Genomic DNA, 18184 nt, shown 5'->3' with positions numbered 1-18184 from the left:
AAGAAATACCCTTTCAGGCTTAGAGTGACGAATAAATTATGCAAAAAAGAAGCAGAGAACTCTGGGTAGTTCTCAAGTTTAGGTGGAAAGCAGCTCCTGTATGGAGCACTCTCAACACCAGCGACACTCTAGATCTGCTCACCTCAAATGTCTGTTTTTCTATGAAAATATTTAAGCATAGGATTAGCACAGTGCCAACCACGCCGAGATAGAAAAGGACAAAGTCTTTTGCCATTTGTACAGCAAAGTCTTTAAGCATAGGACTAGCACAGTGCTGTCCTTGCCGATCTGTAAAATGACAAAAGCCAATTACCACTCCAGGCACAGTATTACAGCTTTGAATTGGTAAAATACCAATCAAACCAACCTGAAATGAGTAAAAACAACCCCATACACAGTGTTTCGCTCTAATTAGAGCTCTTCAGAGAGGTATAGCTTTGTCCAGACACAAGGGAGCACCCAGTATAAGTCAAAGAAATACCCTTTCAGGCTTAGAGTGACGAATAAATTATGCAAAAAAGAAGCAGAGAACTCTGGGTAGTTCTCAAGTTTAGGTGGAAAGCAGCTCCTGTATGGAGCACTCTCAACACCAGCGACACTCTAGATCTGCTCACCTCAAATGTCTGTTTTTCTATCAAAATATTTAAGCATAGGATTAGCACAGTGCCAACCACGCCGAGATAGAAAAGGACAAAGTCTTTTGCCATTTGTACAGCAAAGTATTTAAGCATAGGACTAGCACAGTGCTGTCCTTGCCGATCTGTAAAATGACAAAAGCCAATTACCACTCCAGGCACAGTATTACAGCTTTGAATTGGTAAAATACAAATCAAACCAACCTGAAATGAGTAAAAACAACCCATGACACAGTGTTTCGCTCTAATTAGAGCTCTTCAGAGAGGTATATCTTTGTCCAGACACAAGGGAGCACCCAGTATAAGTCAAAGAAATACCCTTTCAGGCATAGAGTGACGAATAAATTATGCAAAAAAGAAGCAGAGAACTCTGGGTAGTTCTCAAGATTAGGTGGAAAGCAGCTTCTGTATGGAGCACGCTCAACACCAGCGACACTCTAGATCTGCTCACCTCAAATGTCTGTTTTTCTATCAAAATCTTTAAGCATAGGATTAGCACAGTGCCAACCACGCCGAGATAGAAAAGGACAAAGTCTTTTGCCATTTGTACAGCAAAGTCTTTAAGCATAGGACTAGCACAGTGCTGTCTTTGCCGAGCTGTAAATTGACAAAAGCCAATTACCACTCCAGACACAGTATTACAGCTTTGAATTGGTAAAATACCAATCAAGCCAACCTGAAATGAGTAAAAGCAACCCCTGACACAGTGTTTTGCTCTAATTAGAGCTCTTCAGAGAGGTATAGCTTTGTCCAGACACAAGGGAGCACCCAGTATAAGTCAATGAAATACCCTTTCAGGCATAGAGTGACGAATAAATTATGCAAAAAAGAAGCAGAGAACTCTGGGTAGTTCTCAAGATTAGGTGGAAAGCAGCTTCTGTATGGAGCACTCTCAACACCAGCGACACTTTAGATCTGCTCACCTCAAATGTCTGTTTTTCTATCAAAATCTTTAAGCATAGGATTAGCACAGTGCCAACCACACCGAGATAGAAAAGGACAAAGTCTTTTGCCATTTGTACAGCAAAGTATTTAAGCATAGGACTAGCACAGTGCTGTCCTTGCCGATCTGTAAAATGACAAAAGCCAATTACCACTCCAGGCACAGTATTACAGCTTTGAATTGGTAAAATACCAATCAAACCAACCTGAAATGAGTAAAAACAACCCCATACACAGTGTTTCGCTCTAATTAGAGCTCTTCAGAGAGGTATAGCTTTGTCCAGACACAAGGGAGCACCCAGTATAAGTCAAAGAAATACCCTTTCAGGCATAGAGTGACGAATAAATTATGCAAAAAAGAAGCAGAGAACTCTGGGTAGTTCTCAAGTTTAGGTGGAAAGCAGCTCCTGTATGGAGCACTCTCAACACCAGCGACACTCTAGATCTGCTCACCTCAAATGTCTGTTTTTCTATCAAAATATTTAAGCATAGGATTAGCACAGTGCCAACCACGCCGAGATAGAAAAGGACAAAGTCTTTTGAAATTTGTACAGCAAAGTATTTAAGCATAGGACTAGCACAGTGCTGTCCTTGCCGATCTGTAAAATGACAAAAGCCAATTACCACTCCAGGCACAGTATTACAGCTTTGAATTGGTAAAATACCAATCAAACCAACCTGAAATGAGTAAAAACAACCCATGACACAGTGTTTCGCTCTAATTAGAGCTCTTCAGAGAGGTATATCTTTGTCCAGACACAAGGGAGCACCCAGTATAAGTCAAAGAAATACCCTTTCAGGCATAGAGTGACGAATAAATTATGCAAAAAAGAAGCAGAGAACTCTGGGTAGTTCTCAAGATTAGGTGGAAAGCAGCTTCTGTATGGAGCACGCTCAACACCAGCGACACTCTAGATCTGCTCACCTCAAATGTCTGTTTTTCTATCAAAATCTTTAAGCATAGGATTAGCACAGTGCCAACCACGCCGAGATAGAAAAGGACAAAGTCTTTTGCCATTTGTACAGCAAAGTCTTTAAGCATAGGACTAGCACAGTGCTGTCTTTGCCGAGCTGTAAATTGACAAAAGCCAATTACCACTCCAGACACAGTATTACAGCTTTGAATTGGTAAAATACCAATCAAGCCAACCTGAAATGAGTAAAAGCAACCCCTGACACAGTGTTTTGCTCTAATTAGAGCTCTTCAGAGAGGTATAGCTTTGTCCAGACACAAGGGAGCACCCAGTATAAGTCAATGAAATACCCTTTCAGGCATAGAGTGACGAATAAATTATGCAAAAAAGAAGCAGAGAACTCTGGGTAGTTCTCAAGATTAGGTGGAAAGCAGCTTCTGTATGGAGCACTCTCAACACCAGCGACACTTTAGATCTGCTCACCTCAAATGTCTGTTTTTCTATCAAAATCTTTAAGCATAGGATTAGCACAGTGCCATCCACGCCGAGATAGAAAAGGACAAAGTCTTTTGCCATTTGTACAGCAAAGTCTTTAAGCATAGGATTAGCACAGTGCTGTCCTTGCCGAATTGTAAAATGACAAAAGCCAATTACCACTCCAGGCACAGTATTACATCTTTGAATTGGTAAAATACCAAAAGGGCCAACCTGAAATGAGGAAAAGCAACCCCTGACACAGTGTTTCACTCTAATTAGAGCTCTTCGGAGAAGTATAGCTTTGTCCAGACACAAGGGAGCACCCAGTATAAGTAAAAAAAAAACCCTTTCAGGCATAGAGTGACGAATAAATGATGCAAAAAAGAAGCAGAGAACTCTGGGTAGTTCTCAAGTTTAGGTGGAAAGCAGCTCCTGTATGGAGCACTCTCAACACCAGCGACACTCTAGATCTGCTCACCTCAAATGTCTGTTTTTCTATGAAAATATTTAAGCATAGGATTAGCACAGTGCCAACCACGCCGAGATAGAAAAGGACAAAGTCTTTTGCCATTTGTACAGCAAAGTCTTTAAGCATAGGACTAGCACAGTGCTGTCCTTGCCGATCTGTAAAATGACAAAAGCCAATTACCACTCCAGGCACAGTATTACAGCTTTGAATTGGTAAAATACCAATCAAACCAACCTGAAATGAGTAAAAACAACCCCTGACACAGTGTTTCGCTCTAATTAGAGCTCTTCAGAGAGGTATAGCTTTGTCCAGACACAAGGGAGCACCCAGTATAAGTCAAAGAAATACCCTTTCAGGCATAGAGTGACGAATAAATTATGCAAAAAAGAAGCAGAGAACTCTGGGTAGTTCTCAAGTTTAGGTGGAAAGCAGCTCCGGTATTGAGCACTCTCAACACCAGCGACACTCTAGATCTGCTCACCTCAAATGTCTGTTTTTCTATCTAAATCTTTAAGCATAGGATTAGCACAGTGCCATCCACGCCGAGATAGAAAATGACAGGTCTTTTGCCATTTGTACAGCAAAGTCTTTAAGCATAGGATTAGCACAGTGCTGTCCTTGCCGAGCTGTAAAATGACAAAAGCCATTTACCACTCCAGGCACAGTATTACATCTTTGAATTGGTAAAATACCAAACAAGCCAACCTGAAATGAGGAAAAGCAACCCCTGACACAGTGTTTCACTCTAATTAGAGCTTTTCGGAGAAGTATAGCTTTGTCCAGACACAAGGGAGCACCCAGTATAAGTCAAAGAAATACCCTTTCAGGCATAGAGTGACAAATAAATTATGCAAAAAAAAAGCAGAGAACTCTGGGTAGTTCTCAAGTTTAGGTGGAAAGCAGCTCCTGTATGGAGCACTCTCAACACCAGCGACACTCTAGATCTGCTCACCTCAAATGTCTGTTTTTCTATCAAAATATTTAAGCATAGGATTAGCACAGTGCCAACCACGCCGAGATAGAAAAGGACAAAGTCTTTTGCCATTTGTACAGCAAAGTATTTAAGCATAGGACTAGCACAGTGCTGTCCTTGCCGATCTGTAAAATGACAAAAGCCAATTACCACTCCAGGCACAGTATTACAGCTTTGAATTGGTAAAATACCAATCAAACCAACCTGAAATGAGTAAAAACAACCCATGACACAGTGTTTCGCTCTAATTAGAGCTCTTCAGAGAGGTATATCTTTGTCCAGACACAAGGGAGCACCCAGTATAAGTCAAAGAAATACCCTTTCAGGCATAGAGTGACGAATAAATTATGCAAAAAAGAAGCAGAGAACTCTGGGTAGTTCTCAAGATTAGGTGGAAAGCAGCTTCTGTATGGAGCACGCTCAACACCAGCGACACTCTAGATCTGCTCACCTCAAATGTCTGTTTTTCTATCAAAATCTTTAAGCATAGGATTAGCACAGTGCCAACCACGCCGAGATAGAAAAGGACAAAGTCTTTTGCCATTTGTACAGCAAAGTCTTTAAGCATAGGACTAGCACAGTGCTGTCTTTGCCGAGCTGTAAATTGACAAAAGCCAATTACCACTCCAGACACAGTATTACAGCTTTGAATTGGTAAAATACCAATCAAGCCAACCTGAAATGAGTAAAAGCAACCCCTGACACAGTGTTTTGCTCTAATTAGAGCTCTTCAGAGAGGTATAGCTTTGTCCAGACACAAGGGAGCACCCAGTATAAGTCAATGAAATACCCTTTCAGGCATAGAGTGACGAATAAATTATGCAAAAAAGAAGCAGAGAACTCTGGGTAGTTCTCAAGATTAGGTGGAAAGCAGCTTCTGTATGGAGCACTCTCAACACCAGCGACACTCTAGATCTGCTCACCTCAAATGTCTGTTTTTCTATCAAAATCTTTAAGCATAGGATTAGCACAGTGCCATCCACGCCGAGATAGAAAAGGACAAAGTCTTTTGCCATTTGTACAGCAAAGTCTTTAAGCATAGGATTAGCACAGTGCTGTCCTTGCCGAATTGTAAAATGACAAAAGCCAATTACCACTCCAGGCACAGTATTACATCTTTGAATTGGTAAAATACCAAAAGGGCCAACCTGAAATGAGGAAAAGCAACCCCTGACACAGTGTTTCACTCTAATTAGAGCTCTTCGGAGAAGTATAGCTTTGTCCAGACACAAGGGAGCACCCAGTATAAGTTAAAAAAAAACCCTTTCAGGCATAGAGTGACGAATAAATGATGCAAAAAAGAAGCAGAGAACTCTGGATAGTTCTCAAGTTTAGGTGGAAAGCAGCTCCTGTATGGAGCACTCTCAACACCAGCGACACTCTAGATCTGCTCACCTCAAATGTCTGTTTTTCTATCAAAATATTTAAGCATAGGATTAGCACAGTGCCAACCACGCCGAGATAGAAAAGGACAAAGTCTTTTGCCATTTGTACAGCAAAGTCTTTAAGCATAGGACTAGCACAGTGCTGTCCTTGCCGATCTGTAAAATGACAAAAGCCAATTACCACTCCAGGCACAGTATTACAGCTTTGAATTGGTAAAATACCAATCAAACCAACCTGAAATGAGTAAAAACAACCCCTGACACAGTGTTTCGCTCTAATTAGAGCTCTTCAGAGAGGTATAGCTTTGTCCAGACACAAGGGAGCACCCAGTATAAGTCAAAGAAATACCCTTTCAGGCATAGAGTGACGAATAAATTATGCAAAAAAGAAGCAGAGAACTCTGGGTAGTTCTCAAGTTTAGGTGGAAAGCAGCTCCGGTATTGAGCACTCTCAACACCAGCGACACTCTAGATCTGCTCACCTCAAATGTCTGTTTTTCTATCTAAATCTTTAAGCATAGGATTAGCACAGTGCCATCCACGCCGAGATAGAAAAGGACAGGTCTTTTGCCATTTGTACAGCAAAGTCTTTAAGCATAGGATTAGCACAGTGCTGTCCTTGCCGAGCTGTAAAATGACAAAAGCCAATTACCACTCCAGGCACAGTATTACATCTTTGAATTGGTAAAATACCAAACAAGCCAACCTGAAATGAGGAAAAGCAACCCCTGACACAGTGTTTCACTCTAATTAGAGCTTTTCGGAGAAGTATAGCTTTGTCCAGACACAAGGGAGCACCCAGTATAAGTCAAAGAAATACCCTTTCAGGCATAGAGTGACGAATAAATTATGCAAAAAAGAAGCAGAGAACTCTGGGTAGTTCTCAAGTTTAGGTGGAAAGCAGCTCCTGTATGGAGCACTCTCAACACCAGCGACACTCTAGATCTGCTCACCTCAAATGTCTGGTTTTCTATCAAAATATTTAAGCATAGGATTAGCACAGTGCCAACCACGCCGAGATAGAAAAGGACAAAGTCTTTTGCCATTTGTACAGCAAAGTCTTTAAGCATAGGACTAGCACAGTGCTGTCTTTGCCGAGCTGTAAATTGACAAAAGCCAATTACCACTCCAGACACAGTATTACAGCTTTGAATTGGTAAAATACCAATCAAGCCAACCTGAAATGAGTAAAAGCAACCCCTGACACAGTGTTTTGCTCTAATTAGAGCTCTTCAGAGAGGTATAGCTTTGTCCAGACACAAGGGAGCACCCAGTATAAGTCAATGAAATACCCTTTCAGGCATAGAGTGACGAATAAATTATGCAAAAAAGAAGCAGAGAACTCTGGGTAGTTCTCAAGATTAGGTGGAAAGCAGCTTCTGTATGGAGCACTCTCAACACCAGCGACACTTTAGATCTGCTCACCTCAAATGTCTGTTTTTCTATCAAAATCTTTAAGCATAGGATTAGCACAGTGCCATCCACGCCGAGATAGAAAAGGACAAAGTCTTTTGCCATTTGTACAGCAAAGTCTTTAAGCATAGGATTAGCACAGTGCTGTCCTTGCCGAATTGTAAAATGACAAAAGCCAATTACCACTCCAGGCACAGTATTACATCTTTGAATTGGTAAAATACCAAAAGGGCCAACCTGAAATGAGGAAAAGCAACCCCTGACACAGTGTTTCACTCTAATTAGAGCTCTTCGGAGAAGTATAGCTTTGTCCAGACACAAGGGAGCACCCAGTATAAGTAAAAAAAAAACCCTTTCAGGCATAGAGTGACGAATAAATGATGCAAAAAAGAAGAAGAGAACTCTGGGTAGCTCTCAAGTTTAGGTGGAAAGCAGCTCCTGTATGGAGCACTCTCAACACCAGCGACACTCTAGATCTGCTCACCTCAAATGTCTGTTTTTCTATGAAAATATTTAAGCATAGGATTAGCACAGTGCCAACCACGCCGAGATAGAAAAGGACAAAGTCTTTTGCCATTTGTACAGCAAAGTCTTTAAGCATAGGACTAGCACGGTGCTGTCCTTGCCGATCTGTAAAATGACAAAAGCCAATTACCACTCCAGGCACAGTATTACAGCTTTGAATTGGTAAAATACCAATCAAACCAACCTGAAATGAGTAAAAACAACCCCTGACACAGTGTTTCGCTCTAATTAGAGCTCTTCAGAGAGGTATAGCTTTGTCCAGACACAAGGGAGCACCCAGTATAAGTCAAAGAAATACCCTTTCAGGCATAGAGTGACGAATAAATTATGCAAAAAAGAAGCAGAGAACTCTGGGTAGTTCTCAAGTTTAGGTGGAAAGCAGCTCCGGTATTGAGCACTCTCAACACCAGCGACACTCTAGATCTGCTCACCTCAAATGTCTGTTTTTCTATCTAAATCTTTAAGCATAGGATTACCACAGTGCCATCCACGCCGAGATAGAAAATGACAGGTCTTTTGCCATTTGTACAGCAAAGTCTTTAAGCATAGGATTAGCACAGTGCTGTCCTTGCCGAGCTGTAAAATGACAAAAGCCATTTACCACTCCAGGCACAGTATTACATCTTTGAATTGGTAAAATACCAAACAAGCCAACCTGAAATGAGGAAAAGCAACCCCTGACACAGTGTTTCACTCTAATTAGAGCTTTTCGGAGAAGTATATCTTTGTCCAGACACAAGGGAGCACCCAGTATAAGTCAAAGAAATACCCTTTCAGGCATAGAGTGACGAATAAATTATGCAAAAAAGAAGCAGAGAACTCTGGGTAGTTCTCAAGTTTAGGTGGAAAGCAGCTCCTGTATGGAGCACTCTCAACACCAGCGACACTCTAGATCTGCTCACCTCAAATGTCTGTTTTTCTATCAAAATATTTAAGCATAGGATTAGCACAGTGCCAACCACGCCGAGATAGAAAAGGACAAAGTCTTTTGCCATTTGTACAGCAAAGTATTTAAGCATAGGACTAGCACAGTGCTGTCCTTGCCGATCTGTAAAATGACAAAAGCCAATTACCACTCCAGGCACAGTATTACAGCTTTGAATTGGTAAAATACCAATCAAACCAACCTGAAATGAGTAAAAACAACCCATGACACAGTGTTTCGCTCTAATTAGAGCTCTTCAGAGAGGTATATCTTTGTCCAGACACAAGGGAGCACCCAGTATAAGTCAAAGAAATACCCTTTCAGGCATAGAGTGACGAATCAATTATGCAAAAAAGAAGCAGAGAACTCTGGGTAGTTCTCAAGATTAGGTGGAAAGCAGCTTCTGTATGGAGCACGCTCAACACCAGCGACACTCTAGATCTGCTCACCTCAAATGTCTGTTTTTCTATCAAAATCTTTAAGCATAGGATTAGCACAGTGCCAACCACGCCGAGATAGAAAAGGACAAAGTCTTTTGCCATTTGTACAGCAAAGTCTTTAAGCATAGGACTAGCACAGTGCTGTCTTTGCCGAGCTGTAAATTGACAAAAGCCAATTACCACTCCAGACACAGTATTACAGCTTTGAATTGGTAAAATACCAATCAAGACAACCTGAAATGAGTAAAAGCAACCCCTGACACAGTGTTTTGCTCTAATTAGAGCTCTTCAGAGAGGTATAGCTTTGTCCAGACACAAGGGAGCACCCAGTATAAGTCAATGAAATACCCTTTCAGGCATAGAGTGACGAATAAATTATGCAAAAAAGAAGCAGAGAACTCTGGGTAGTTCTCAAGATTAGGTGGAAAGCAGCTTCTGTATGGAGCACTCTCAACACCAGCGACACTCTAGATCTGCTCACCTCAAATGTCTGTTTTTCTATCAAAATCTTTAAGCATAGGATTAGCACAGTGCCATCCACGCCGAGATAGAAAAGGACAAAGTCTTTTGCCATTTGTACAGCAAAGTCTTTAAGCATAGGATTAGCACAGTGCTGTCCTTGCCGAATTGTAAAATGACAAAAGCCAATTACCACTCCAGGCACAGTATTACATCTTTGAATTGGTAAAATACCAAAAGGGCCAACCTGAAATGAGGAAAAGCAACCCCTGACACAGTGTTTCACTCTAATTAGAGCTCTTCGGAGAAGTATAGCTTTGTCCAGACACAAGGGAGCACCCAGTATAAGTAAAAAAAAAACCCTTTCAGGCATAGAGTGACGAATAAATGATGCAAAAAAGAAGCAGAGAACTCTGGATAGTTCTCAAGTTTAGGTGGAAAGCAGCTCCTGTATGGAGCACTCTCAACACCAGCGACACTCTAGATCTGCTCACCTCAAATGTCTGTTTTTCTATCAAAATATTTAAGCATAGGATTAGCACAGTGCCAACCACGCCGAGATAGAAAAGGACAAAGTCTTTTGCCATTTGTACAGCAAAGTCTTTAAGCATAGGACTAGCACAGTGCTGTCCTTGCCGATCTGTAAAATGACAAAAGCCAATTACCACTCCAGGCACAGTATTACAGCTTTGAATTGGTAAAATACCAATCAAACCAACCTGAAATGAGTAAAAACAACCCCTGACACAGTGTTTCGCTCTAATTAGAGCTCTTCAGAGAGGTATAGCTTTGTCCAGACACAAGGGAGCACCCAGTATAAGTCAAAGAAATACCCTTTCAGGCATAGAGTGACGAATAAATTATGCAAAAAAGAAGCAGAGAACTCTGGGTAGTTCTCAAGTTTAGGTGGAAAGCAGCTCCGGTATTGAGCACTCTCAACACCAGCGACACTCTAGATCTGCTCACCTCAAATGTCTGTTTTTCTATCTAAATCTTTAAGCATAGGATTAGCACAGTGCCATCCACGCCGAGATAGAAAAGGACAGGTCTTTTGCCATTTGTACAGCAAAGTCTTTAAGCATAGGATTAGCACAGTGCTGTCCTTGCCGAGCTGTAAAATGACAAAAGCCAATTACCACTCCAGGCACAGTATTACATCTTTGAATTGGTAAAATACCAAACAAGCCAACCTGAAATGAGGAAAAGCAACCCCTGACACAGTGTTTCACTCTAATTAGAGCTTTTCGGAGAAGTATAGCTTTGTCCAGACACAAGGGAGCACCCAGTATAAGTCAAAGAAATACCCTTTCAGGCATAGAGTGACGAATAAATTATGCAAAAAAGAAGCAGAGAACTCTGGGTAGTTCTCAAGTTTAGGTGGAAAGCAGCTCCTGTATGGAGCACTCTCAACACCAGCGACACTCTAGATCTGCTCACCTCAAATGTCTGGTTTTCTATCAAAATATTTAAGCATAGGATTAGCACAGTGCCAACCACGCCGAGATAGAAAAGGACAAAGTCTTTTGCCATTTGTACAGCAAAGTCTTTAAGCATAGGACTAGCACAGTGCTGTCTTTGCCGAGCTGTAAATTGACAAAAGCCAATTACCACTCCAGACACAGTATTACAGCTTTGAATTGGTAAAATACCAATCAAGCCAACCTGAAATGAGTAAAAGCAACCCCTGACACAGTGTTTTGCTCTAATTAGAGCTCTTCAGAGAGGTATAGCTTTGTCCAGACACAAGGGAGCACCCAGTATAAGTCAATGAAATACCCTTTCAGGCATAGAGTGACGAATAAATTATGCAAAAAAGAAGCAGAGAACTCTGGGTAGTTCTCAAGATTAGGTGGAAAGCAGCTTCTGTATGGAGCACTCTCAACACCAGCGACACTTTAGATCTGCTCACCTCAAATGTCTGTTTTTCTATCAAAATCTTTAAGCATAGGATTAGCACAGTGCCATCCACGCCGAGATAGAAAAGGACAAAGTCTTTTGCCATTTGTACAGCAAAGTCTTTAAGCATAGGATTAGCACAGTGCTGTCCTTGCCGAATTGTAAAATGACAAAAGCCAATTACCACTCCAGGCACAGTATTACATCTTTGAATTGGTAAAATACCAAAAGGGCCAACCTGAAATGAGGAAAAGCAACCCCTGACACAGTGTTTCACTCTAATTAGAGCTCTTCGGAGAAGTATAGCTTTGTCCAGACACAAGGGAGCACCCAGTATAAGTAAAAAAAAAACCCTTTCAGGCATAGAGTGACGAATAAATGATGCAAAAAAGAAGCAGAGAACTCTGGGTAGTTCTCAAGTTTAGGTGGAAAGCAGCTCCTGTATGGAGCACTCTCAACACCAGCGACACTCTAGATCTGCTCACCTCAAATGTCTGTTTTTCTATGAAAATATTTAAGCATAGGATTAGCAGAGTGCCAACCACGCCGAGATAGAAAAGGACAAAGTCTTTTGCCATTTGTACAGCAAAGTCTTTAAGCATAGGACTAGCACAGTGCTGTCCTTGCCGATCTGTAAAATGACAAAAGCCAATTACCACTCCAGGCACAGTATTACAGCTTTGAATTGGTAAAATACCAATCAAACCAACCTGAAATGAGTAAAAACAACCCCTGACACAGTGTTTCGCTCTAATTAGAGCTCTTCAGAGAGGTATAGCTTTGTCCAGACACAAGGGAGCACCCAGTATAAGTCAAAGAAATACCCTTTCAGGCATAGAGTGACGGATAAATTATGCAAAAAAGAAGCAGAGAACTCTGGGTAGTTCTCAAGTTTAGGTGGAAAGCAGCTCCGGTATTGAGCACTCTCAACACCAGCGACACTCTAGATCTGCTCACCTCAAATGTCTGTTTTTCTATCTAAATCTTTAAGCATAGGATTAGCACAGTGCCATCCACGCAGAGATAGAAAATGACAGGTCTTTTGCCATTTGTACAGCAAAGTCTTTAAGCATAGGATTAGCACAGTGCTGTCCTTGCCGAGCTGTAAAATGACAAAAGCCATTTACCACTCCAGGCACAGTATTACATCTTTGAATTGGTAAAATACCAAACAAGCCAACCTGAAATGAGGAAAAGCAACCCCTGACACAGTGTTTCACTCTAATTAGAGCTTTTCGGAGAAGTATAGCTTTGTCCAGACACAAGGGAGCACCCAGTATAAGTCAAAGAAATACCCTTTCAGGCATAGAGTGACGAATAAATTATGCAAAAAAGAAGCAGAGAACTCTGGGTAGTTCTCAAGTTTAGGTGGAAAGCAGCTCCTGTATGGAGCACTCTCAACACCAGCGACACTCTAGATCTGCTCACCTCAAATGTCTGTTTTTCTATGAAAATATTTAAGCATAGGATTAGCAGAGTGCCAACCACGCCGAGATAGAAAAGGACAAAGTCTTTTGCCATTTGTACAGCAAAGTCTTTAAGCATAGGACTAGCACAGTGCTGTCCTTGCCGATCTGTAAAATGACAAAAGCCAATTACCACTCCAGGCACAGTATTACAGCTTTGAATTGGTAAAATACCAATCAAACCAACCTGAAATGAGTAAAAACAACCCCTGACACAGTGTTTCGCTCTAATTAGAGCTCTTCAGAGAGGTATAGCTTTGTCCAGACACAAGGGAGCACCCAGTATAAGTCAAAGAAATACCCTTTCAGGCATAGAGTGACGAATAAATTATGCAAAAAAGAAGCAGAGAACTCTGGGTAGTTCTCAAGTTTAGGTGGAAAGCAGCTCCGGTATTGAGCACTCTCAACACCAGCGACACTCTAGATCTGCTCACCTCAAATGTCTGTTTTTCTATCTAAATCTTTAAGCATAGGATTAGCACAGTGCCATCCACGCCGAGATAGAAAATGACAGGTCTTTTGCCATTTGTACAGCAAAGTCTTTAAGCATAGGATTAGCACAGTGCTGTCCTTGCCGAGCTGTAAAATGACAAAAGCCATTTACCACTCCAGGCACAGTATTACATCTTTGAATTGGTAAAATACCAAACAAGCCAACCTGAAATGAGGAAAAGCAACCCCTGACACAGTGTTTCACTCTAATTAGAGCTTTTCGGAGAAGTATAGCTTTGTCCAGACACAAGGGAGCACCCAGTATAAGTCAAAGAAATACCCTTTCAGGCATAGAGTGACGAATAAATTATGCAAAAAATAAGCAGAGAACTCTGGGTAGTTCTCAAGTTCAGGTGGAAAGCAGCTCCTGTATGGAGCACTCTCAACACCAGCGACACTCTAGATCTGCTCACCTCAAATGTCTGTTTTTCTACCAAAATATTTAAGCATAGGATTAGCACAGTGCCAACCACGCCGAGATAGAAAAGGACAAAGTCTTTTGCCATTTGTACAGCAAAGTATTTAAGCATAGGACTAGCACAGTGCTGTCCTTGCCGATCTGTAAAATGACAAAAGCCAATTACCACTCCAGGCACAGTATTACAGCTTTGAATTGGTAAAATACCAATCAAACCAACCTGAAATGAGTAAAAACAACCCATGACACAGTGTTTCGCTCTAATTAGAGCTCTTCAGAGAGGTATATCTTTGTCCAGACACAAGGGAGCACCCAGTATAAGTCAAAGAAATACCCTTTCAGGCATAGAGTGACGAATAAATTATGCAAAAAAGAAGCAGAGAACTCTGGGTAGTTCTCAAGATTAGGTGGAAAGCAGCTTCTGTATGGAGCACGCTCAACACCAGCGACACTCTAGATCTGCTCACCTCAAATGTCTGTTTTTCTATCAAAATCTTTAAGCATAGGATTAGCACAGTGCCAACCACGCCGAGATAGAAAAGGACAAAGTCTTTTGCCATTTGTACAGCAAAGTCTTTAAGCATAGGACTAGCACAGTGCTGTCTTTGCCGAGCTGTAAATTGACAAAAGCCAATTACCACTCCAGACACAGTATTACAGCTTTGAATTGGTAAAATACCAATCAAGCCAACCTGAAATGAGTAAAAGCAACCCCTGACACAGTGTTTTGCTCTAATTAGAGCTCTTCAGAGAGGTATAGCTTTGTCCAGACACAAGGGAGCACCCAGTATAAGTCAATGAAATACCCTTTCAGGCATAGAGTGACGAATAAATTATGCAAAAAAGAAGCAGAGAACTCTGGATAGTTCTCAAGTTTAGGTGGAAAGCAGCTCCTGTATGGAGCACTCTCAACACCAGCGACACTCTAGATCTGCTCACCTCAAATGTCTGTTTTTCTATCAAAATCTTTAAGCATAGGATTAGCACAGTGCCATCCAAGCCGAGATAGAAAAGGACAAAGTCTTTTGCCATTTGTACAGCAAAGTCTTTAAGCATAGGATTAGCACAGTGCTGTCCTTGCCGAATTGTAAAATGACAAAAGCCAATTACCACTCCAGGCACAGTATTACATCTTTGAATTGGTAAAATACCAAAAGGGCCAACCTGAAATGAGGAAAAGCAACCCCTGACACAGTGTTTCACTCTAATTAGAGCTCTTCGGAGAAGTATAGCTTTGTCCAGACACAAGGGAGCACCCAGTATAAGTAAAAAAAAAACCCTTTCAGGCATAGAGTGACGAATAAATGATGCAAAAAAGAAGCAGAGAACTCTGGATAGTTCTCAAGTTTAGGTGGAGAGCAGCTCCTGTATGGAGCACTCTCAACACCAGCGACACTCTAGATCTGCTCACCTCAAATGTCTGTTTTTCTATCAAAATATTTAAGCATAGGATTAGCACAGTGCCAACCACGCCGAGATAGAAAAGGACAAAGTCTTTTGCCATTTGTACAGCAAAGTCTTTAAGCATAGGACTAGCACAGTGCTGTCCTTGCCGATCTGTAAAATGACAAAAGCTAATTACCACTCCAGGCACAGTATTACATCTTTGAATTGGTAAAATACCAAACAAGCCAACCTGAAATGAGGAAAAGCAACCCCTGACACAGTGTTTCACTCTAATTAGAGCTTTTCGGAGAAGTATAGCTTTGTCCAGACACATGGGAGCACCCAGTATAAGTCAAAGAAATACCCTTTCAGGCATAGAGTGACGAATAAATTATGCAAAAAAGAAGCAGAGAACTCTGGGTAGTTCTCAAGTTTAGGTGGAAAGCAGCTCCTGTATGGAGCACTCTCAACACCAGCGACACTCTAGATCTGCTCACCTCAAATGTCTGGTTTTCTATCAAAATATTTAAGCATAGGATTAGCACAGTGCCAACCACGCCGAGATAGAAAAGGACAAAGTCTTTTGCCATTTGTACAGCAAAGTCTTTAAGCATAGGACTAGCACAGTGCTGTCCTTGCCGATCTGTAAAATGACAAAAGCCAATTACCACTCCAGGCACAGTATTACAGCTTTGAATTGGTAAAATACCAATCAAACCAACCTGAAATGAGTAAAAACAACCCATGACACAGTGTTTCGCCCTAATTAGAGCTCTTCAGAGAGGTATATCTTTGTCCAGACACAAGGGAGCACCCAGTATAAGTCAAAGAAATACCCTTTCAGGCATAGAGTGACGAATAAATTATGCAAAGAAGAAGCAGAGAACTCTGGGTAGTTCTCAAGATTAGGTGGAAAGCAGCTTCTGTATGGAGCACTCTCAACACCAGCGACACTCTAGATCTGCTCACCTCAAATGTCTGTTTTTCTATCTAAATCTTTAAGCATAGGATTAGCACAGTGCCATCCACGCCGAGATAGAAAAGGACAAAGTCTTTTACCATTTGTACAGCAAAGTCTTTAAGCATAGGACTAGCACAGTGCTGTCCTTGCCGAGCTGTAAAATGACAAAAGCCAATTACCACTCCAGGCACAGTATTACAGCTTTGACTTGGTAAAATACCAATCACACCAACCTGAAATGAGTAAAAACAACCCCTGACACAGTGTTTCGCTCTAATTAGAGCTCTTCAGAGAGGTATAGCTTTGTCCAGACACAAGGGAGCACCCAGTATAAGTCAAAAAAATACCCTTTCAGGCATAGAGTGACAAATAAATTATGCAAAAAAGAAGCAGAGAACTCTGGGTAGTTCTCAAGTTTAGGTGGAAAGCAGCTCCTGTATGGAGCACTCTCAACACCAGCGACACTCTATATCTGCTCACCTCAAATGTCGGTTTTTCTACCAAAATCTTTAAGCATTGGATTAGCTCAGTGCAATCCACGCCGAGATAGAAAAGGACAAAGTCTTTTGCCATTTGTACAGCAAAGTCTTTAAGCATAGGACTAGCACAATGCTGTCCTTGCCGAGCTGTAAAATGACAAAAGCCAATTACCACTTCAGGCACAGTATTACAGCTTTGAATTGGTAAAATACCAATCAAGCCAACCTGAAATGAGTAAAAGCAACCCCTGACAAAGTGTTTCGCTCTAATTAGAGCTCTTCAGAGAGGTATAGCTTTGTCCAGACACAAGGTAGCACCCAGTATAAGTCAATGAAATACCCTTTCAGGCATAGAGTGACGAATAAAGTATGCAAAAAAGAAGCAGAGAACTCTGGGTAGTTCTCAAGTTTAGGTCGAAAGCAGCTCCTGTATGGAGCACTCTCAACATCAGCGACACTCTAGATCTGCTCACCTCAAATGTCGGTATTTCAATCAAAATCTTTAAGCATAGGATTAGCTCAGTGCCATCCACGCCGAGATAGAAAAGGACAAAGTCTTTTACCATTTGTACAGCAAAGTCTTTAAGCATAGGACTAGCACAGTGCTGTCGTTGCCGAGCTGTAAAATGACAAAAGCCAATTACCACTCCAGGCACAGTATTACAGCTTTGAATTGGTAAAATACCAATCAAGCCAACCTGAAATGAGTAAAAGCAACCCCTGACAAAGTGTTTCGCTCTAATTAGAGCTCTTCAGAGAGGTATAGCTTTGTCCAGACACAAGGGAGCACCCAGTATAAGTCAATGAAATACCCTTTCAGGCATAGAGTGACGAATAAATTATGCAAAAAAGAAGCAGAGAACTCTGGGTAGTTCTCAAGTTTAGGTGGAAAGCAGATCCTGTATGGAGCACTCTCAACACCAGCGACACTCTAGATCTGCTCACCTCAAATGTCTGTTTTTCTATCAAAATCTTTAAGCATAGGATTAGCACAGTGCCAACCACGCCGAGATAGAAAAGGACAAAGTCTTTTGCCATTTGTACAGCAAAGTCTTTAAGTATAGGACTAGCACAGTGCTGTCCTTGTCGATCTGTAAAATGACAAAAGCCAATTACCACTCCAGGCACAGTATTACAGCTTTGAATGGGTAAAATAGCAATCAAGCCAACCTGAAATGAGTAAAAGCAACCCCTGACACAGTGTTTCGCTCTAATTAGAGCTCTTCAGAGAGATATAACTTTGTCCAGACACAAGGGAGCACCCAGTATAAGTCAATGAAATACCCTTTCAGGCATAGAGTGACGAATAAATTATGCAAAAAAGAAGCAGAGAACTCTGGGTAGTTCTCAAGATTAGGTGGAAAGCAGCTTCTGTATGGAGCACTCTCAACACCAGCGACACTCTAGATCTGCTCACCTCAAATGTCTGTTTTTCTATCAAAATATTTAAGCATAGGATTAGCACAGTGCAACCACGCCGAGATAGAAAAGGACAAAGTATTTTGCCATTTGTACAGCAAAGTCTTTAA

Source organism: Triturus cristatus, chromosome 7, assembly GCF_964204655.1.
Source record: "Triturus cristatus chromosome 7, aTriCri1.1, whole genome shotgun sequence".
NCBI classification, from domain to species: Eukaryota; Metazoa; Chordata; class Amphibia; order Caudata; family Salamandridae; genus Triturus; species Triturus cristatus.
This window is presented reverse-complemented; position numbering follows the sequence as displayed.